Genomic DNA, 24,297 nt, shown 5'->3' with positions numbered 1-24,297 from the left:
AGGGAGGGATAAGGGTGGTAAAAAAGAAAGGGGGCATTAGGATTAACATGTATAGTGGGGGGGGGGCATGGGGAGGGCTGTGCAACACAGAGAAGACAAGTAGTGATTTTACAGCATCTTACTTAGTTGATGGACAGTGACTGTGAATGGGTATGTGGGGGGTACTTGGTGAGGGGGGGAGCCTAGTGAATATAATGTCCTTCATGTAATTGTAGATTAATGATACCAAAATAAAATTTAAAAAAAAAAGAATGGGAAAAATAAGAAACATTTAGCAAATAAGGAGGAGATGCCAGGGGGATAAAGGTAGAGATACTGAGAGAATAAGGAAAAGAAATGGGCACTCAGTACAGAATTACTGATTCCTGGGATTATCCAGGAAAAAGAGCATAGATAGGACATGACATGGAGACCTAGCAATGGAGTCATGTTATTCATAGCTCTGGATCTTAGGGGTGACCTTCCCTATTCAAAGTGCCCATGCCAAAAGAATAATTAAAGACAAATGATTAAAGACAGTAAAGAAATATAAATGGAAAGCTTAGAAGTAAATATTTTTAGTTTTTTAGAATAAATTTTTACAGCTTGCTTCCATTTGGTGGGGTGTGTGTGTGTGTGTGTGTGTGTGTGTTTGAGTTTGTTTTGTTTTGCTCTAAATGTATAGGGAAGAATTGAGATTTGAGTTTTAAGGGAATTTTAATTTTTTTATTGGAATATATTGATATACAGTATTATATTGGTTTCAGATGTACATGATAATGACTTGATTATATACATTACTAAATGCTCACCACAGTAAGCATAGTTACCCATGATACCATACCAAGATATTATAATATTATTGGTTATAGTCTCTATGTCATATTTCTATTCCTACCTAATTTATTTTATAATTTGAAATTTGTGCCTCTTTATCCCCTTCACATATTTTACCCATCCTCATACCTCCCTTCCTGTGGTAACAAACAGTCCGTTGTCAGTATTTATAGTTCTATTTCTGTTTTGTTTATTTGTTCTAGTATTTTTGGATTCTACATATAAGTGAAGTCATATGGTGTTTGTCTTTCTCTGACTTATTTCACTTAGCATGATACCCTCTGCATCCATCCACATTGTCACAAATGGCAAGATATCCATCTTTCTGCGGCTGAGTAATATTCCATTGTGTATTTGTAGCACATCTTTTTTATCCATTCACCTGGGCTGCTTTATCCATTCATATCTTGGCTATTGTAAATAAAGCTGCAATGAACAAAGATATACATTTATCTTTTTGAATTAGTGATTTTGTTTTCTTTGGGTAAATTCCCAGAAGTGTAATTGCTGTGTGTTGATTTTTTGTTTTGGTTACCAACCCTTTCAACACTTCATTCTCCCTCTTCTCCCACTCAAACACATGCGGGTACACAAACCACAATTAGGATTGTCTGCAAAAACAGTGTCTCCCAGGGTATTCCCACTGGCCTCATTTGTGCTTAGTTGGCTTCTAATACCTGGTAGAAGATCCTAGTTAAAATATTGAAAGTACTACAGAACAATGGGTCCCAAGCCTTATAGATATGAAAACCTCTTTTACAGTCAGTAAACATTACTTGTGTGTTTATCATCTCCTTTTTTGTTTCAAAATTGCTTCCTCCCTTTCTCCATGTAACTCTTCTGGTAGGGCTGTAAGTCAACGGGGCTCCACGTCTCCTCCCCAAACAAAGGTGAGCATGTGATTCATCCTGACCAATCAGATTGCCTTCTCCAGCCTAACCCCTGTGGTTCGTCCAGAGATAGACACGTGCAGTAGGGCTGGCCGATCTGAACTCTGGGAGTTTGATACAGGTGTTGGGAGAAAGTCTCTCTTGAGTTCACAAACCTTCAGGACTACATAACCATAAAGCAAGGGCCAGGACCCTCTCATCACCTCGTGAACAAAGCCTACCTGCGAATGAAGACAAGCAAAGGCTGAGCTCTACCTATCTCCGAGTTACCTGAGCCAATAACCTTTCTTTTTGACATAAGCTGGTTTGAGTTTTTATTACTGGCGATTGATAGTGTTTCATATCATATCATATATCCCCCACAAAAGAATTATTTCAGATTCTGATTGTGAGTTGAACTTTTAGTATGGTTTGAGAAAACATATAATGATAAAAACGACTATAATCTCAGCAAAGCTTTTAAAACAACATTGATTATATTAATCATAACATCTACAGATATCATTTAAAAAATAACAATCTATGTGTGAGACATGTAGGCGAATGCTTATGCAACAAGTGGATTAATGAACCCCAGCGACAATTTTATCGGTTCCCAGTCCAAGGTTGAGAGTCCCCATACTGGAGTTCTTCAACTTTCAATATAATGCTAAGGCCAAAGCATTTCTACATTTCACCGTATTTTAAAGAGCTATAAACTCTTTGTCCACTATTGAAAAGGGATAACATCAAAGAGCCTTTTGATACGTTTTTGTACCTAAAGAAGCAGAGTTTGTCTGAAGGCTCCAAAAACACAAGGCCACCATCGATGCGGACAGAGGACCCACCTGTGACCCTCAAGAGTTCAGGAACAGGCCTGGAAAGTACACAGGGGTCACTGCCCACATGAGGAAGTCATCAGTATCCACGGAGAACCGGATACTCTGCAGTGTGATGGGGATGTAGGTCGCACACCCAAGACAAAAATGGCTCTGAACATTCTAATGTGGTGCCAAGAGCCATTAGTGATATACTGACATTCTATCAGAAAATTCCACCAAAGCTCCCTTTCCTATTAAAAGCTGCTCAAAAAAAAAAGGTAGAAACCCCAACAATAAAAGCAACCATTTACCAGGAACACCAATGCAGCCCTTCAAAAAGCTGACTGGATGGTATGAAACTCACTAGCTGTTCAATTTCCTTTTTTGACCTGTTTTTAAAGTTACAACAATTTTCAAAGCTATTTATATAGCTGAAGATCTCTATAAAAAGTTCTACACATTTTCAATTTAACAAAGAACAGATTGCTAGACCATGTTGGGGTCAAGAGGGACTGGGAGTGAGGTGAGGGAAGCCCATTATACCCTACTTCAATTTAGCTACAAGAAAAGGGAGTTTTACTGTGCTGGAAAAACATCGATCTTTCAAGCCAAAATGTTAGCAGAAAAGTAAGGGGCAATAAACGCAGGTCTAAGCCCTGTAGCAACTTGATCAAATGCTACCCGGGCCTTTGGCATCTGAGTGTCTCAGTAGAACAAAGATGATTGGAAATGGTTCCTTTCAGCCAACTGTTCCTCCACTGACGTCGGGGCTGTGCCTCCTTTCCACCTCCTGGCAGGGCAGAGTGGCCATCTCTGACTCGAGCCACTGTTCCTGTTGTGGGATCAAATGTTCGGATTTTAAAAACTAAGTTTGATGTGGATGAACAACTGCCTATAAAACACATTAAGCTCTTTCCCTGCAATGTATTTAATTTCACACTGACTGCCAGTATTGCCCCTGAATGGATTACAGCAGGGGGCTACCATTGTCCCACTAAACCACACGGGTCAAATAATACCTTGGTGTCTAGCACTGCCCCAGGACCATTTCATCTGGGCTAACACATGAAATGAATACCCAGCTTTTCTGCAAGTGATTTAGTTTGGTTAAAAATAAGGACACGTTGAATTGGTTTACAGTGCGAGATCTTTTACAGCACTATTTGGATTGTGCCTTTGCCTACAGTAACATTTGCACCTGCATTTTGCCATTTACAGCAGCAGGGCATAATCACACACTTACTGCTCGAAGGCAGTCAGTGCTCAGAGTCTATTTACTTAACAGCCTCAGGAATAATACTCCACTCCAGGGTCAGCCACTTAAATCTGGCTTCGTGTTTAGATAATGATACTGTGTTCTTGTCCAAGCAGGGGAAATGCTATAGATAAGCCCCAACATCGTCATTCCTTCTCCATGTTGACTTGATTCTTTTTCAAGGGCACTTTCGACCTTCAAGCACATTTCCAAAGTTATCCCCTCACGTAGGCAGGATAATCACCTCGTTTCATGAAGCACTTCTCAGGCCATAGACCCTGGCATCATTTGAGTCTGAGCCAGATGGGGCCAGGAGGAGATTTTACAATGAAGTAGTTTTCTCTCTGTCCCTTTGGTTGCACCTGTGACTTAAACAGCCATGGAGAGGGAAGCACTTTGAAAGTCGCTTAGCTGGGCCTCTTCTACCATGGGTTTGGATCAGTGTCCACGTCCATTTGCGAGATTTACCCCTGCATTGGGAGGCAGAGAAGCATTCAGGCACATGCTCAAGGCCCTGGGCAAGCTCAGCTCTGGGCTAGCTATACAATTGTAGATGCTTATTTTTAAAAGAGGTTTCAAATGCAAGGGAGTGAAGAGGGTTCTTTTATTTCCTCTGTGTTGTGGTTTAAAAAAAGAAAGTTAGGAAAGTATTAGAGCTATGCTCATCTTTCCCCCCCTCCCTTCTTCCCTTGGCTTTTGAGTCTGAAAAGAATTCTGGAAGTCGTCGGAGGCCTGGTTGGAATAGAGAGTGTTAATTCTTCCATATCTAAGCCTCTTTGTCGAAATTCCCTTTGTCTCCAGCCCCAAGTCATTAAACACTAATCCCATCACTCTCCCTAATCCGACGCACTGGAGCTGGAGTTCAGTTTCCGAAACTGTCTTTGTGGCTCTCCTAATAGACAGCTTCTCTGGACTGCATTTGGTTCAGGCGCATTGAGAGCATCCCGTTTCAGCTCCTTAATGAAGTGCCCTTAATGAATCTTTTCCTCCTTCATGCAGTGAGCACGGGCTTCAATTGGTTTAGTGTTAAGTAGGGGAAGATGCCGAGTCATCTCAGGGGCCTTTGCAAAATATGACTGTCAAAGGCAAAAACCTAGGAAACAGGCCATTGAAGGCTACAGCCACTGAAGTGCTCATTTAATTACTAAGGATTTACACAAGGAAATCTGCTCTTTGTAGCTAACAAAGGACAAAGAACTAAGAAGAGATAGTAAAGGGTTTTTCCAACAAATGATAAAAGAGGAAACATGGTTGAGTAAAGCCATCAGGGCATGTGGAGGAACTCTTTCACGTTTGTTACACAGGCTTACCTTTCTAAATATTAGGTATGCCCAGAGATCACGAAAATAGGCTTTTCCATCCTACCAAGGGATGGAAGCCAGAGAAAGAGTCTGATAAATTCTTCATGGACAGAAGTCACTACAGTGGCAATCCACTCCCTAAATTTAAGACAAAATATTGTTTACAATGTGTTGGTAGTCCTGGGAGAATTGAAAAACAACCATGGGGGGAAAAAAATGGAAAAAAATGTTCCCAAGTGATTTTGTTTGTCTTATTTTTTCTATTTGAATAAATCGTTTATAGTCTCAGCAATTCAAATTAGCTTGGATCTTTCCCATACAGAAGATTTAAATGAAAACTCTGAATGGCACTTGATCACTTTGTGTTTTCATAATATGTTGACCATTTCATGGGTAACAGCACTGTTTCTTCTTCAGTGAGAATGTTATTACATGATAAAACAAATGACTCTATGGCATATGTTATATGATGAAATGTGTGTGATAAAATTTGTCAAAAATGCTATAATATTTAGGTTAACAAATAAGAAGAAAACAAGTTAATGAGAAACAATGTGTTATCCTAATGTTCACAATTTATTTACTACAAAAGGTGTAAGAAAACAATTGACAACCAGTAATATAACTATGGAAAACAATATAAGTATGGCTGAATTATTCAGCCACAGTGTCTGCATGCCAGCAAAGACATGGCATCAGCTGGCCCATACAGTGCCTATAGGCAATAGGCACTCAACAAATATTTCTCATCAGATTGAGGAGTTAACTGATTAATTGGACCAAGTGATCTAATCCTGCAGAATAGGCCTTGAGAAACCTCAAGTTTTTTGGTAAATGTATAAATGTCACCTAGATCCCATCACAAAATCTTCTAATAGACTGGATGAAATTAAGATCACAGCACAAAAGGCTTAGTTTTCTGATTTGGCAACCCAAGATGGCCTTGTAAAGATGCTGTCAGAGACTGACAGCAAAGTCCTAGGCTTCTGAAACCCCAAGATTCCCTCTTAATGCCAAGATTCCAAACCTCCTTCATTGTACATGGCAGGTGACATGGCGGCTTTATCTTCATTGAGCATTTCTGTAGAAGGTTGTTTCCTCATTTTCTTACCGGACCTGATAATTTCATTCACTGGAACTAAAACAAAAACAAAACAAAAACAAACTTTCAGCTCCCTAATGAAAACAAATCAGAAACATTTACTAACTGGGTAAATCAGAACAAAATGACTCACCTCAGAATGAAACCACAGCATTCTCCTCACAGATAAAAACAATTGCATTTAGCATTTGGGCTGCATTTCAAATACCAGAGCATGTCTACCACTGGCAATAAAAGTTACACTTGGACATTGTTAAAATGTGCTCATGTGTTCAGTGCTTCTACTTTCCTCTAAACTGACTTGCCAAATCTTTTCCTTTGGGGAATCAAACAGCTCTTACACGCACTGAGGAAGAATTTCCTTCGCCGCATGTTAAAAAAAGATTAAAAAGCCTGAAGAGCATCGGTTGAGTTTATGGGAGACACTGAGGCCACACGAGGTCAGCTGCATTGCCGGCTGAGTGCCAGCTGTGCCCAGAGCTCCGGCCCTTGGAAGTCGGTGCTCCCTGGGGCCGCGCTGCCCATGGTGCCTCGGATCATGATGGCTGCGTCCCAGCAGAGCTCTACTTAATCCTTCTCTTCCTTTCCAGACCCTTTTTTTTCATTCTCATTTTGCATGAGCAAGCTGCATGAATCTAGTTTCAAATGAAAACACCAGAGTGGTGTATGAGGAAGAGCTCCAAAAGGCTTTACAACTGAGGACTTTTTTTGCGTGCCCCTGAATTTCATTCCCCCAGTTACAAATCCAGCGGGGGAGGGAGGGTGGTGGCGGATTAGATTACATACGGCTCGTTTTTTCTAAGGAGAGCATATACAGGCAAAACATTTTGGCACTTAAGATTTTCTTCTTAAGAAAAGATGCCTCACTGAGCTTTTGAATTGGTGAGGTTTGGAAGCAGTATGTTTTTCCTTTTGGTAGTTGTTAGCAGCATCTTTTAGCCCAGACCAGCAATCCATAGTTTATACTGAAAAGGGACACTGAAAATTCATTTGAGAAAAGGAAAGATGAAAGAGGAACGTGCCATTTATCTAGGTACAAGTAGCTCGCACCCTGATGTTTACTCCTCCAGAAAGTACAAGATACTGATCTATCTCCTCTATCATTTCACAAACACCAAGAGGCCAGGTGTCCTGCAATTTATATTCTGCTCTTTACGCCTAATGCGTGATATAGTGCCTGACCTATTTCTGAAGTGACTGACTGAAAGAAGCTATTGGGTTGTAGATAGCCTGTAACATAATCTAAAGAGAAGTTTCAATTGGATATCAGAAAGAGCTAAAATGTATTCTTCATACCCCCTACAGGGTTTTTCGTATGGATTGTGAGTTAGTGGAATGTTCTGATGGTTTGCTTTGAAACACAGGCAGTGCACAGAAGGGGAAGTTGAATGGCTAAGACATTACTTAAGAGATGTACACACTCGTTGTTCATCAGAGAATGTCAAGGGAGGAAAAACCTAAGACAGGCACAGTCGCAGGGGGGCCATCAGGTGAGAAATTGGGGATCAACAGTGGTGAGGCTTAGAACCTCACCCCCCCTGTTTTGAGAGAAATCTTCTGCATCCGTGGATGTTTTAATGCCCTTGTCTGGCTTGGATTAACACATAGTCTACATGCACAACACATGATCATCTACAATTGCTCTCTTACAACACTAAACTATGTTTTCTACCTTTATCTTGCATCTACCTACCACTTCAGCATTTTATCAAAAATAAAAATAATAATAATAATAAAGGGAGAAATGTGGGATCCACATATAAATCAAGTATAAAAATCAAACGAATATTCATATTTGACCTGATTGTTTATAGTTCATAATGTGTGATCAAAACCGAAAGTTTCTGTGATGAATGCCCTTGTACTGTTCACCATGTAGGAACTTATTCACTATGTAAGAATTCGTTCACCATGTAAGAACTTGTTCATTATGCTTCAGAAGATTGGAGACTGACGAGAATTAGGCTTGAGATGGATTAATGATTGTGCACTGAACATTGACCCCCCTATACAGAATTTTATTGTTGTTAACAACCATTCGATCAATAAATATGAGAGATGCCCTCTGAAAAAAAAAAAAAAAAGACTTCAGATACTAAAAAAAAGTAAAAGAACAATACAAGGACCACCCTTTCCCCATCACCTACTTTTTTTTTTTTTACATGTTGGACAGATTTTATTTCTCTTTTTTTTTTTTTTTATATTGAAGTATCATTGATATGCAATCTTACATTGGTGTCAAATATACAGCACAGTGGTTCAACAGTTACCCATATTATTATCCTCACCGCCTCTACTGCAGTTACTATCTGTCAATATAGGAAGATGTTACAGAATCATTGACTATATTCTCCATGCTCTACTACCATCCCTATAACCAACTTATATTATGATTGATAATTTTTGTGTCCCTTTATCCCCCTCACCCAACCCCGACCCAGCTACCTCAACCCCTCTCCATGCTAACTACCAGTCACCTCTCAGTGTCTCTGAGTCTACTGCTATTTTGTTCGTTTTGTTTTGTTTTGTTTTTGGATTCCACAAATAAGTGAAATAATGTGGTATTTCTCTTTCTCCACCTAGCTTATTTCACTGAGCTTAATACCCTCTAGATCCACCAATGTTGTTGCAAATTGAAGGATTTCCTTTTTTTATGACTGATATTTCATTGTGTATATGTACCACCTTTTCTTCATCCATTCATCTATAGATGGACACTTAAGTTGTTTCATATCTTGGCTATTGTAAATAATGTAACAATAAACATAGGGGTGCATGTATCTTTACAGATCAGGGATTTAGCTTTCCTCAGGTAAATTCAAGAAGTGGAATTACTGGGTCAAATGGTATTTCTATTTTTTAGATTTTTTATGAACTTCCATACTGTTTTCCACACTGGCTGCACCAATTGACATTCCCACCAACAGTGCAGGAGGGCTTCCTTTTCTCCACATGCTTGCCAACACTTGTTATTCCTTGTCTTTTGGCAAATGGCCATCCTTACTGGTGTGAGGTGATGCCTCATTGTGGTTTTGACTTGCATTTCCCTGGTGATTAGGAATGTGGAGCATCTTTTCATGTGCCTGTTGGTCATCTGTATTTCTTCTTTGGAAAAATGTCTGTTCAGGTCCTTTATTGATTTTTTAATTGGGTTATTTGTTTATTTGGTGTTGAGGCATATGAGGTTTTTATGTGTTTTGAATGTTAACCCTTTATCAGATAAACTGTTTATGAATATATTCTCTGTACTGTAGGTTGTCTTTTTGTTCTGTTGATGGTGTACTTTACTGTACAGAAGCTTTTTAGTTTGATGTAGTCCCACTTGTTATTATTTTATATTTTGTTTCCCATGTCTGAGAAGATTTATCAGGGAAAAAATTTCTCATGCTTATGTTCAAGACATTTTTGCTGATGTTTTCTTCTGAAAGTTTTATGGTTTCATGTGTTACATTCAGGTCTTGAACCCATTTTGAGTTTACTTTTGTGTATGGAGTTAGATAGTAATCCAGTTTCATTCTCTTGCATGTAGCTGTCCATTTTCCCATCAACAGTTATTGAATGGGCTTTCTTTTTTCCCATTGTATATTCATGGCTCCTTTATCATGTATTAATTGACCATATATGCATTGGTTTATTTCTGGTCTCTCTATTCTGTTCCATTGATCGATAGGTCTGTTCTTGTGCCAATATGTGCCAGTTTTAATTACTGTAGCTTTGTAGTATAGCTTGAAGTTAGGTAGCCTAATACCTCCAACTTTGTTCTTCTCTCTCAGGATGCCTTTGGCTCTTCTGGGTCTTCTGTAGTCCCATATGAATTTTAGGATTATTTGTTCTAGTTCATTGAAAAATGCTGTCAGTATTTTGATAGGGATTGCATTGAATCTGTAAATTGCTTTGGGCAGGATGGCCATTTTAACAATATTAGTTCTTGCTATCCATGAGCACAGGATAGGCTTCCATTTATTTGTGTCTTCTTTAGTTTCTCTAATGAGTGTCTTATAGTTTTCAGAGTACAGATCTTTCACTTCCTTGGTTAGGTTTATTCCTAGGTATTTTTATTCTTTTTGATGCAATTGTAAATGGAATTGTTTTCTGATTTCTCTTTCTGCTAGTTCACTGTTAGTATATAGGAATGCAACAGATTTTTATGTATTAATTTTGTATCCTGCAACATTGCTGAATCCAGTTATTAGTTCTAATAGTTTGTTGGTGGAGTCTTTAGGGTTTTCTACACATAATAGCATGTCATTTGCAAACAGCTCCATTACCTAGATTTAACAATTATTTATATTTTGCATTTTGCTTCATCCTTTTTCTTGCAGTATTTAAAAATAAGTTATAACCATGAAATGTCATGCCTATAAGATCCCACATGAATTTATAAAACAAGGATACCCTTTTACTTAAGCAGAACTAACAGTACTTTATGTTTCAGAAAAATGACTATTTGTCAATATGGTTAGATGCTTGTTCTTTATTGAACATTACTTTTTAAAGAAAAAAAATTAATTACATGATTCTAGAGTTAGAGACATTAAGAGACATGGAGTCAGAAAAACTAGCTCTTACAATGGCCTAGCATAGACTTACTACAAATCCATTAAAATACTGATGTCCTCTTTTTACATTTGTAAGTTAAAGATGTTGCACTAAATGACACTTTCCAGTGTTAAAGTGTTTTAGGAAAAACTGAGGAACAATTAAAGAACTCTGAGGGTGGAAGCAACACCAAAGAACTGGTGTGCATCTTGGGAGTGAGGAAAACTTGAAATGTGGGAATTTGAGACAAGAGATATATTAAGAGTTTTTCCAATTTGTCCATAAATAAACACACCTGTGATCTTTTGTTTGACTAAAATCAACTAGAAAAACCCTTCATCTCCTAGGCAAGAGTTTCTGTATTTTAATTTTTCCAAGTCCTTGCAAAGCCACTTGGCTGCTTCATTCTTGTCACAGGAGTCTGGGTAGACCTTTGCCAAGAACATGTTCAAGGAGCCCTCTGCCATTTAGTGCAATAAAAAGAAATGGCAGTGGGGTGCCTCTCTCCACATTTACATCACAAAACCAGTGTCCTTCTGCACATCTCTTCTTAGGAAGGGACCCCTTTGGAAAATGTCACATTCGGATCCAGTGTGTGGCACCGTCAGCTAGGGACATGGCTCTTGTGTACTGTCTGGTAGAGCAGTGCAGTTGACCCTTGAACAACACAGGGGGTAGGGGCGCTGACCCCTGCACAGTGGAAAATCCCCAGATAACTTTTGGCCCCATCCTCAAATTTGACTACTAATAGCCTACAGTTAACCAGAAGCCTTATCAATAACACAAACAGTAAATTAACACATATTTTGTATATATTATATAGTATTCTTACATAAAGTAAGCTAGAGAAAAGAAATTTCTTCAAATTGTTGCAAAACTCCAAAAAACTTTCCAATATCTTTATTGAAAAAGATCTGATATAAGTGGATCTACGCAGTTCAAATCTGTGTTATTTAAGGGTCAACCATAGTCTGAATTGCTTAGTTCCCTGGTCCTGAAGTGGAACTAACACCCTCCATGCAGGCAGCATGGCAAGAATTCAGTGTTTTAGGATTTATTCATATGCCTGATTCACTGTGTGACAAAAGGCAGTTGCAATGTTTAACTTGTGCTAGACACATGTCCCCTCTGTACATGAGCACAATTTCCATCAGCCACAGATAGACTCGGCTTCTCGGCTTCCTGCTAACGGAAGGCCACCAATGAGAAGTCTGGAACCTGGATTCTCACTTCTCTGCTCTCAACTGCTGTGTGGACAAAGTCCTGAATTTCCCAGGAACTCAGTTTCCTCACTTGTCAAATGGAGCAGCCGGACCTGATTATTTCTAAAATGCCTTTAAAGATACACAATTAATACTTCTAAATACAATTTTTTTCCTTCTCTGAGAAAAATAGTATCCACATGTTTTTTAAAAGTCATTTAATAAGAATATAGAGGGAATACCTATTTACCACATTTCACACTCTAAAGGCAACTTCTTCACTAGTTCTTTGTATTTCCAAATGTAGTCTGTCAGTTTAACTGTACACATATCCCAAGATCTCCAATTTGGCTACTAAGAATTCATCCAACTGGTAGATTTGCACATGTGCGTGCGTGAAGATGCATTACTTGTTAGAGTATGGTTAGTACTAGCAGCCTGGAATAACCTGAGTGTTCATTAAGTATATTTTGATGTGTTCATACTAAGGCCATTAAAAAGAATAAAGTAGATTTATATGTACCAGAATCAGTTAAGAGTCTTTATGTTGTAAGTAACAGAAAATTCACTGCAAACTGATTTAAATAATAAAGAAGATTTATTGGGTCACATAAATGGGAAATCCTCAAGGACTCAGTTTCTTCTTACCTCTCTGCTTTGCTGTCAAGGATAATAGCTTCATCCCAAGCCTGTTTCTCTCATGGTTGTGGAAGACTTATCAATGATAATTGAGGTTTCTTGTTCCATTCTGAGGGAGAAGAGAGTGCTTCTGTCCCAGATTCCATGCAAGAGTCCTGATATCATCTTGATTGTACAAGCTTAGATCGCTGAGAGAATGGAAAGTATTGATTAGCTTTGGCCAGTCAGCCCAGTCCTGCAAGCTTTGTCGGGGAGCCCAAACAAGTTGATGAAAACCTGAGTACTTCCGGAAGGGAGGGGAGAATGGACACCAGGTAGAAAGCCACCAGATGTCTGCTATAGTACAAGAGGATTAAATTACTTCTAAGATACTTTGTTAAATCCAAAAGGCAAGTGACAGAGACATGAGTGCAATATGCTACCACGTGTGTAGGCAAGCATACTTATACATGGGTAGACCATTTCTAACAATAATTTTGAGACACATTCATTCATGTACATATGCATGAAAGTACCCACAGGGGGGAAAATAATAAAAAGAAGTTAAAGCTCTAAGATTCAATAACATGCTGAATATTTTCAAGCAGAGTTTGGAACAGAGGGCCTACGAACAGCATTAGCAATGCATCAAGCCCCTCCACTGGTTTTCTTGCCCCTCTGAATCATACTTTTCTCAGGGTCCTCAGGAAATGAAGAGTATTCGGCAGAAGAAAAAGTAACTCATCGTGCAAATTACAAGGCAATAAATAATATATATGTGTTTGCACAAATCAATTTACAAACATCACTTATCCTGAAAGAGTTTTCAAACAATGCCCAAGAGCTAATCACTAGGAACTCCACAAGGTGACATAAATCCATGGATATCTCTTTTCATACTGAGTCTCAGAAATACCTAAGGCGGCTCAATCAGTCACTCGCTCAAAACTGCAAGGAATCCTGACAGTTTCTGATAGTTTCCTGACTGGCTGCTACTCCGTGGGCATTATGTATTCATGGAGTTAGATCATCGGTATAAATTGAGTTTTAGTAAGCTGAAGAAAAACTGGAAAAACATCTGTGCTGTAAGGGTGTCCCCCTCCCAGGAAAGGATGAGAGAACTCTCTGCAGTCAGCCCCTAGCACTGCTGAGTGAGAAGCCAGCAATGACTTCAAAAACCCATTGCAAACTGCCAGCAATATTTTTGCAAAAATTAAAGTAAAATGTGTGTGTGTATATAAAATGCTAGATACAAGAACTGATTTTGATAATACAGGGCTTTTGTTTTCATAGGTGGAAAGCATATCAATAGGGGGAACTGGAGTTAAAAATGCAGAGCAATCAAAACAAATGGTTCTCTTTGACAGGAGATAGAGGAGGCTTTGCATTAGGTATTCACTCAATGATTCAACACACTCCTAATTCAGTTCCTGCAAGGTGCAAAGAACTGTGCTGAGCTCTGATGAAACAGACGTGAACCACGTGGACAGCTATAGAAGAAGTATATTTGGAAAGTAGATAATTATGAAATATGGGCAAGACAAGAGAGAAAAGTTATAAACATTGATGAGTGTCAAGCATTTTTAGGAGGGAAAATATTACAGAGGAGTATCTGATGCTCATTCTAATATTAATTCATCAGCAAATAAATGTGGTTGAGGTAAAATGGCATACTAATTAAACATGTGAACTCTGGGGTCAGAGTGCCTGGATACGGTGTCCAGTCCACCACTGACCAGCTGCATTGACTGGGAAGGTCACTTAACTCTGCTCCCTGGTCTACATAATAGAGGTAGAGTTCTTAGCATGGTCTTTAGCATGTACTAGTGCTCTCGACAAGTTTGCTTTTATTATGATTATAGTTTAGTTCAACTACTGTTTAACATCAACGGTTTCCCCACTTTGCTTTATTATGTGTAGAACAGGATAGACTATTAACAGGTTTACAGATTTTTTTAAGGGGTGCAAAAAGAAGGAGGATTGGAGAGAAATTACCTATTTATATTAAAGTTGTGTTTACATATGCTTTTTCATTAACAGCCTGGCAATTTTACCATTTTGATATTTTCCTGGCCTCTTAATGTTAACTTTGTGGCATTTTAATGAGCTGTTTATTTGGCAAAATGGTTACTTATAATTTAAAGCTCATTTGGTTTATTCCTACTTTAATTTTTCTTCTAATGTGTTCGGTGATTTGAATTTGATGTTTTCTCTGATCTTCGTGTACAACTCTAACGCCATCTCTATAGCATCCATTCTAAAGCTCAGCAAAGTTATTTTGGTGGGCCTCTGTGGTAAGGGTGGTGAGATAGGGGAGGAAAGAAACTGTTGGAAACAATCATAAATTAGCTGCAAACCAAAGCTTTTATTTTCTGGAAGGCCGATTTTTAAATCTTTCTTTAGATGTTTATTTTTGTGAAACTTGTAATAAAAATGACCCAGAATCTCCCTAAACAACTCATTGTAGTGGGGTGCAATTCACTTTGAAAACTAAAGGACACAAGATCATTTTGATGAGATATTGTCATTTATAAAGCATTGCTCTCCAGGGAGAATGATACAGAAGCTCCAGAGTAAGCCATCAGTCCAAGCAAGCAAAGGGCTAAGGAGGAAAACCCAGAAGAATTGGCTAAACGTAGGAAATGAAGTGATTTATGACTCATTCCAGCTGCCCTGTGAATGACTGATGCCAACCCTTGTGAAAAAGGGCCTGGATTAGAAAGGCGACTTTTCTCTGGCAGCCTGAGACTACACATTAAAACAATGTGAGGTGACTCATGACCACTTTTAACATTGATTAAGCCCCCAGTGTGACATGCATATATAGGAAAGTAGGACTTAGTGTCCTAGAATGTGGCATTTAAGGAAATGTGGGAAAGACTATATGGAAAGGAGCCACCAAGAATGAATGAGAATAAGGGTTCCCCTGCCACACACACACACACACAATCACACACACAGACAAAATATTGGCACTCTATTTATTCTTTAATATTCTTTTTTCTGCTATCTTTCCCTGTTATATCTGCCAACACACACACACACACACAGACACACACACACACACACACACACACATGAGAGAAACAGCTAGATCATCTGGATCCATTTAAGGACTGAATTTCCTAAGTGCCAGTGAGATAAACAGACCCTATAATATAGTTGTCACCTGAACAAACCAATGTTTGATCAATGGTCCATTTGCTTGGTGGAGTGTGAACCTTGCTTGAGAGCTGAAATGCCAAATATTAGTAAGTTATTATCATCAGCTATCATCAGACAGTCAGTTCATTGTCCTGCGTGGAGTGAATTAAGAATTAGGAATCTATATGTAGCTGTAAATGGTATCACAGCACAACCAGATTATTGAACAATTGATTCAGCTGCCCCAGACTTTCTGAATAGATCAAATCCCTCTTCCAGAACCCCTAAACCCCATGGTGGTGTCTCCTTTCAAGAAGCTCTAAACACTGAGGCCAGTACCAGTGATCTTCAATCATTTTTAATGATTAAACCAGTTAAAAGTAAGCATACACCATCAATATATTATACTTGTTAATATGCAAATTAAGAATCACACATTACAAACATATTAAGTAAAAATTAGAAAAGGACAAGCTAGATGACAAATATTTAAAGTAATTTTATTTATTAACAATGCAAAAACCTTTATACTCTCACCTGAAGTATTAATATGCATAATTTGATATTGAGTATTTCTTATAATTCAAAATTTTGGTTTTGCTTTAAACTACTTGATTCAGTCTATCAAAACTGAAACAGTTACTTAGCAAAGATATGTAATCTGAATGGAAGAAATACATCATTGGTTACACTTACCAAAGCATTGTGTTTATGCTTAATTGTCAGTCACACCTTCTAATCATCAGAGTTTTTGTTGAAATTTGGCAAGTGAATTTCCATCTTCACTTCAGGACTCAGAAGGACAGACATTTCTTCTTCGGAAGAATGCTCCCCATCGCTAATCGCCAGTTCTGCCATATGCCTGTTGCTCATTTGTGCATGTGTTAGTCCTTCAGTTTTAACTTAAGCTGATGATTTTCTTGTTGGAATCTTTTTAAGCTATTTGCCCATTTAGTGAGAATTAATTTAAATCAATATTTTCAGCTATAATTGCCGCTTAGGCTGGCATAGGTATAGACCACAATATGTCCCTACATGCTTAGTGGCCAAGTAAGGATACTGTGGATGAACCAGAGGTTTGGGGAAGTTCTGTTCTTTCTGGGAATGCTCACTTACCACATGAAACAGTGGTAATGAATGAATGAGGCCACATTAGTCCATTCACAAATTAAATACTGTTAAAGCTTAACTTCTTATTTTCATTGAAAATACTTAGAGGGTCTTATGCTTTCTTCCTACAGCTACCTCACTGAATCATTTTACATAGCCACTTTGGGGACTGCTGATCTACATGACTCCTTTGCTTTCAGGGCCTTTGCACAAGCTGTTCTTTGCCTGGACTGCTCTGCTCTCCCTATGCCCTTCAACAATTAGCTACCACTTATCCCTCAAGTTTCCTCTGTGACATTACTCCATCATGGAGACATTCCCAGATCTTCATTAGGCCATGTCTCTATTATAAGCTCTCATAGAATCCTACTGCTTTCTTCAAGAGCCTTTCCTAACACACAGTCCCAGCTTTATTGGTGTCATTAAGTGTGGCCACCCTGCCCTCTGAGAGAAAACTGTAAACCCTGTGAGAGTAGGGGTCACACCAATTTTCTGTTGCATGTTTGCCCCTAGCATAGTGCTTCACAAATATTCAACATACAATGCATATTTACAGAAAAATGAATGAATAATTGAAAGACTATGAATCTGGGACTTAATTATATATAGAACATCATAGATCATCTAGCTTTACCCCCTGACTTTATTAATAGGAAGACTATGTTATAACACATTGGTGAGAATGGGAGGGAATCCCAGTGCACTGTAAGTGGGAATATAAATCAGTACAGCTTCTACAGAAAACAGTATGGGGGGGTCCTGAAAAAATTAAAAATAGAGCTACCATATGATTCAACAATCCCACCTCTGAGTATATATGCACAGGAAGTAAAGCCAGTATCTCCAAAGGACATCTGCATTCTCGCATTCATTATGGCATTCACTACTTACAATAGCCACAGTATGAAAACAGCCTACGTGTCTGCCAATAGACTGGTTAGAGAAAATATGGTATGTATATACAATAGAATATTACCTAGTCATAAAGAAGAAGGTGATCCTGTCATTTGGAACAATGTGGATGAAATTGGAGGGCATTATGCTAAATGAAATAAACCAGACAAAGACAAATATTGTATGGTATCACTTATATATGGAATCTAAAAAAGAGAATTAGAAAACAAAGATCAAACTAATAGAAACAAAGTACAATTGTACTGGCCCAGGACTGGAGAATGAGGGAAATAGGCATATGTTGGCCAAATTATCTAAACTTACACTTATAAGATGAGTAAATACTGAGACTGTAACGTACAGCAGAGCAACTATAGTTAATATTGTATTGTATACTTGAAATTTGTTAAGACTGTGGAACACAAATGTTCTCACCACACACAAAAAAAGTAGCTATGTGAAGTGATGGATGTACTAGTTAGTTTGATTTTAGGAAGTATTGCACAATGTATACATATATCAAATCATCGCTTGTTTACTTTAAATGTATGTAATTATATTTGTCAATTATACCTCAGTAAAACTGGAGGGGAAAAAATGGTGATGTGGCATGCCCCAGGTCACATCTTTAGTTGATAAAAGTCATGGGAGGAAAACCTGAGGTTCTTGATCCCTAGGGCCACTGCTTTTTTGGAGCATCCCAGGAGATGCTCAGGAAAAGCCAGCACTGGAAACTGCCTTCTTAGGCAGATCATCAGTTTGCCTGAGACCAAACGTTGTCTTGATAGGGGCATGTGAAGTAAATTCATGGGAATAAAGATTTTAAAACAAGAAGACAAAGAACCTAGCAGAAAAGTGTTTGTTTGTTTTTTTTAAGATCTATTTGGCTTTATTGATTGATTCATGACTGGGCAGCATCCCCTGTAGCAAATACAGGGGAGCTGCAAAGGGTTACAGATTGGGTAAGGTTTTCTGTTTTTTATTTGTTTTTATTTATTAAGATATAATTGATATACAATCGTATGCTCAGATTTCACATGAGCAACATTATAGTTACTACATTCCACCTATTATCAAGTCCGCCCCACATACCCCATTACAGTCCCTGTTCATCAGTGTAGTAAGACGCTACGGACTCACTATTTGTCTTCTCTGTGCTATATCTCCTTCCCTGTGTCCCCTCTATATTATGTGTGCTAATCATAATGCCCCTTAATCCTCTTATCCCTCATTCCCACCCACCCACCCCAGTCCCTTTCCCTTTGGTAACTGTTAGTCCATTCTTGGGTTCTGTGAGTCTTTTGCTGTTTTGTTCCTTCAGTTTTTGCTTTGTTCTTATACTCCACAGATGAGTGAAATCATTTGGTATTTGTCTTTCTCCACCGGGCTTATAATACCCTCTAGCTCCATCCATGTTGTTGCAAATGGTAGGATTTGTTTTCTTCTTAGGCTGAATAATACTCCATTATGTATATGTACCACATCTTCTTTATCCATTCATCTACTGATGGACACTTAGGTTGCTTCCATTTCTTGGCTATTGTAAATAGTGCTGTGATAAACATAGGGGTGCGTATGTCTTTTTGAATCTGGGATACTGTATTATTAGGGTAAATTCCTAGGAGTGGAATTCCTGGGTCAAATGGTATTTCTATTTTGAGTCCTTTAAGGAACCTCCATACTGCTTTTCACAATGGTTGAACTAATTTACATTCCCACCAGCAGTGTAGGATGGTTCCCCTTTCTCCACATCCTTGCCAGCATTTGTTTTTGTTTGTCTTTTGGATGTTGGCCATCCTTACTGGTGTGAGGTAACATCTCACTGTGGTTTTAATTTGCATTTCTTTGATGATTATTGATGTGGAGCATCTTTTCATGTGCCTGTTGGCCATCTGAGTTTCTTCTTTGGAGAAGTGTCTGTTCAGCTCCTCTGCCCATTTTTTTTATCAGGTTATTTGCTTTTTAATTGTTGAAGTGTGTGAGCTCTTTATATGTTTTGGATGTCAACCCCTTATCAGATATGTCATTTATGAATATAGTCTCCCATATTGCAGGATGTCTTTTTGTTCTACTGATGGTGTCCTTTGCAGTATAGAAACTTTTTAGTTTGATATAGTCCCACTTGTTCATTTTTGCTTTTGTTTCCCTTGCCCGAGGAGGTATGTTCAAGAAAAAGTTGCTCATGATTATATTCAAGAGAGTTTTGTCTATATTTTTTTCTAAGAGTTTAGTGGTTTCATGACTTACATTCAGGTCTTTGATCCATTTTGAGTTTACTTTTATGTATGGAGTTAGACAGTAAACCAGTTTCATTCTCTTACATGTAGCTGTCCAGTTTTGCCAACACCAGCTGTTGAAGAAGCTGTCATTTCCCCATCATATATCCATGGCTCCTTTATCATATGTTAATTAACCATATATGTGTGAGTTTATATCTGGGCTCTCTATTGTGTTCCATTGATCTATGGGTCTGTTCTTGTGCCAGTACCAAACTGTCTTCATTACTGTGGCTTTGTAGTAGAGCTCAAAGTTGGGGACCATAATCCCCCCAGCTTTATTCTTCCTTCTCAGGATTGCTTTGGCTATTCGGGGTCTTTTGTGGTTCCATATGAATTTTAGAACTATTTGTTCCAGTTGGTTGAAGAATGCTGTTGATAGTTTGACAGGGATTGCATTGAATCTGTAGATTGCTTTAGGCAGGATGGCCATTTTGACAATATTAATTCTTCCTATCTATGAGCATGGGATGTGTTTCCATTTATTAGTGTCCTCTTTAATTTCTCTCAAGACTGTCTTGTAGTTTTCAGGGTATAGGTCTTTCACTTCCTTGGTTAGGTTGATTCCTAGGTATTTTATTATTTTTGATGCAATTGTGAATGGAATTGTTTCCCTGATTTCTCTTTCTGCTAGTTTATTGTTAGTGTATAGGAACACAACAGATTTCTATGGTTTATTTTGTATCCTTCAACTTTGCTGAATTCAGATATTATTCTAGTAGTTTTTGAGTGGCTTCTTTAGGGTATTTTATGTACAATATCATGTCATCTGCAAACAGTGACAGTTTGGCTTCTTCCTTACCACTCTGGATGCCTTTTATTTCTTTGTGCTGTCTGATTGCCATGGCAAAGACCTCCAGTACTATGTTGAATAAAAGTGGGGAGAGTGGGCATCCTTGTTTTGTTCCAATCTTAAAGGAAAAGATTCCAGCTTTTAACTGTTAAGTATGATGTTTGCTGTGGGTTTATCAGATATGGCCTTTATTATGTTGAGGTACTTTCCCTGTATACCCATTTTGTTGAGAATTTTTGTCATGAATGGGTGTTGAATTTTGTCAAATGCTTTTTCAGCATTTATGGAGATGATCATATGATTTTTGTCCTTCCTTTTATTGATGTAGTAGATGATTTTGATGGATTTTCAAATGCTGTACCATCCTTGCATCCCTGGGGTGAATCCCACTTGATCATGATGGATGATCCTCTTGATGTATTTTTGAATTCAGTTTGCTAATATTTTGTTGAGTATTTTTGCATCTATGTTCATCAGGGATATTGGTCTGTAATTTTCTTTTCTGTGGTGTCTTTGCCTGGTTTTGGTATTAGGGTGATGCTGGCTTCATAGAATGAGTTTGAAAGTATTCCCTCCTCTTCTATTTTTTGGAAAACCTTAAGGAGAATGGGTATGAGGTCTTCTCTGAATGTCTGATAAAATTAAGTGGTGAATCCATCTGGTATGGGATTTTGTTCTTGGATCATTTTTTGATTACTGATTCAATTTCATTGCTAGTAATTGGTCTGTTTAGATTTTCTGCTTCTTCTTGGGTCAGTCTTGGAAGATTGTATTTTTCTAGAAAGTTGTCCATTTCTTCTAGGTTATCCAGTTTGTTAAAATATAGTTTTTCATAGTATTCTCTAATAATTCTTTGTATTTCTGTGATGTCCGTAGTGATTTTTCCTTTCTCATTTCTGATTCTGTTTGTGTAGATTCTCTTTTTTTCTTGATAAGTCTGGCTAGGGGTTTATCTATTTTGTTTATTTTCTCAAAGAACCAGCTCCTGCTTTCATTAATTCTTTCTTTTTATTCTTCTTAATTTTATTTATTTCTTCCCTGATCTTTATTATGTCCTTTCTTCCACTGATGTTGGGCCTCAATTGTTCTTCTTTTTCATTTTCAATAATTTTGAATTTAGACTATTCATTTGGGATTATTTTTCCTTCTTTAAATAGGCCTGCATTGCTATATACTTTCCTCTTAAAACTGCCTTCACTGTGTCCCATAGAATTTGGGTGTTGAGCTTTGTTTTCATTTGCCTCCATATATTGTTTGATATCTGTTTTAATTTGGTCATTGATACATTGATTATTTAGGAGCATGTTATTAAGCCTCCATGTGTTTGTGAGCCTTTTTGTTTGCTTTGTACAATTTATTTCTAGTTTCATACTTTTGTGATCAGAGAAGTTGTTCAGTACAATTTCAATGTTTTTGAATTTGCTGAGGCTCTTTTTGTGGCCTAGTATGTGATATATTCTGGAAAATGTTCCATGTGCACTTGAGAAGAATGTGTATCCTGCTGCTTTTGGGTGAAGTGTTCTATAGATGGCTGTTAGGTCCATCTGTTCTGATGTGTTGTTAAGTGCCTCTGTCTCTCCTTACTTATTTTCTGTCTGGTTGATCTGTACTTTGGAGTGATGTATTGAAGTCTTCTAAAATAAATGCTTTACATTCTATTTCCCCCTTTAATTCTGTTAGTATTTGTTGGACATATTTGGGTGCTCCTATATTTGGTGTATATATATTTATAATGGTTATATCCTCTTGTTAGACTGACCCCTTTGTCATTTTTCAGTGTCCTTCTTTGTCTTTTGTTACTTTCTTTGTTTTAAAGTCTATTCTATCTGATACAAGTATTGTAATTCCTGCTTTTTTCTCCCTATTGTTTGCATGAAATATCTTTTTCCATCCTTCACTTTTAGTCTGTGTATGTCTTTGGGTTTGAAATGAGTATCTTGTAGACACCATATAGATGGGTCTTGCTTTTTTATCCATTCTGTAACTCTATGCCTTTTGATCAGTGCATTCACTCCATTTACTTTTAGGGTGATTATTGATAGATATGTACTTATTGTCATTGCAGGCTTTGGATTCATGGCTACCAAAGGTTCAAGGGCAGCTTCTTTACTATCTAACTGTCTGACTTAACTCACTTATTATGCTATTATAAACACAGTCTGAAGATTCTCTTTTCTCTCCCTTCTTTTTCTTCCTCCTCCACTCTTTATATGTTGAATCTCATATTCTGTACTCTTTGTGTATCCTTTGACTGACTTTGTGGGTAGATGATTTGATTTTGTATTTGGTTAGTATTTAGTTGGCCTATTTCCTTTGCTGTGGTTTTATTTTCTCTGGTGACAGATATTTAGTCTTAGGCACACTTCCATCTAGAGTAGTCCATTTAAAATACACTGTAGAGATGATTTGTGGGAGGTAAATTCTCTCAGCTTTTGCTCATCTGGAAATTATTTAATCCCTCCTTCAAATTTAAGTGATAATCTTTCTGAATAAAGTATTCTTGGCTGGAGGCCCTTCTGTTTCTTTGCATTGAATATATCATGCCACTCCCTTCTGGCATATAAGGTTTCTGCTGAGAAGTCTGATGATAGCCTGATAGGTTTTCCTTTGTTGGTGATCTTCTTCCTCTCTTTGGCTTCTTTTAATATGATGTCCATATCCTTGATCTTTGCCATTTTAATTATTATATGTCTTGGTGTTGTCCCCCTTGGGTCCCTTGTGTTGGGAGATCTGTGGACTTCCATGGCCTGAGAGACTATTTCCTTCCCCAGATTTGGGAAGTTTTCAGCAATTATTTCTTCAAAGACACTTTCTATCCCTTTTACTCTCTCTTCTTCCTCTGGTATTTCTATAATGTGAATATTGTTCTGTTTGGATTGGTCACACAGTTCTCTCAATATTCTTTCATTCCTAGTGATCCTTTTTTCTCTCTCTGCCTCAGCTTGTCTATATTCCTGTTCTCTAATTTCTGTTCCATTTACTGTCTCCTCTACCTCATCTAATCTGCTTTTAAATCCTTCCAGTGTTTTTTCATTTCAGTTATCTCCCTCCTGAATTTATCCCTTAGCTCTTGCATATTTTTCTGTAGCTCTGTCTGCATGCTTATGACTTTCATTTTATATTCTTTTTCAGGAAGATTGGTGAGTTCAGTCTCACCAAGCCCTCTTTCTGGTGTTTGAGGGATTTGGAACTGAACAAGGTTCTTCTGCCTTTTCATAGTCCTGGAGTGATGGAAATGGTGGCAAGTGAGCGGCACAGGTGTCAGCTGGAAGAACAAAGTCCTTTCCTGCTTGCCGGTTGCAGTGCCTGTCTCCACTGTCTGTGCCAGTTAACTGCACACAGGGAGCATCCTCTGGCTTAATCTCTAAACTGCCATGGGCAGGGCAGCCCTTGAAATGGCCTAGGGTGATGGCGGTGGTTGCAGTCAAGTAGTGTGGAAGTCTGCTGCAAGGACAAAGCCCTTTTGTGCCTCCTGGTTGCAGTGCCTGTCTCTGCTGTCTGTGCCAGTTAACTGCGCTTGGGGAGCAGCCTTTGGGGTGATCCTTTAAGCTTTCGTG

At 38.1% G+C, this 24,297-nt stretch overlaps 1 long non-coding RNA gene across 1 annotated transcript; it reads right to left on the bottom strand.

Moving 5' to 3' along the window:
• Window positions 1–2,148: 2,148 nt before the first annotated feature.
• LOC140849833 (uncharacterized) lies at window positions 2,149–6,835 on the bottom strand. The gene is made up of 3 exons (XR_012132072.1): window positions 6,298–6,835; window positions 6,090–6,200; window positions 2,149–3,338 (listed from the first exon to the last, which is right to left on the bottom strand). It is a non-coding gene; the product is annotated as an uncharacterized lncRNA (long non-coding RNA).
• Window positions 6,836–24,297: the final 17,462 nt, after the last annotated feature.

The sequence above is a fragment of the Manis javanica genome, chromosome 1, assembly GCF_040802235.1.
Source record: "Manis javanica isolate MJ-LG chromosome 1, MJ_LKY, whole genome shotgun sequence".
Taxonomy (NCBI): Eukaryota; Metazoa; Chordata; class Mammalia; order Pholidota; family Manidae; genus Manis; species Manis javanica.
This window is presented reverse-complemented; position numbering and strand designations above follow the sequence as displayed.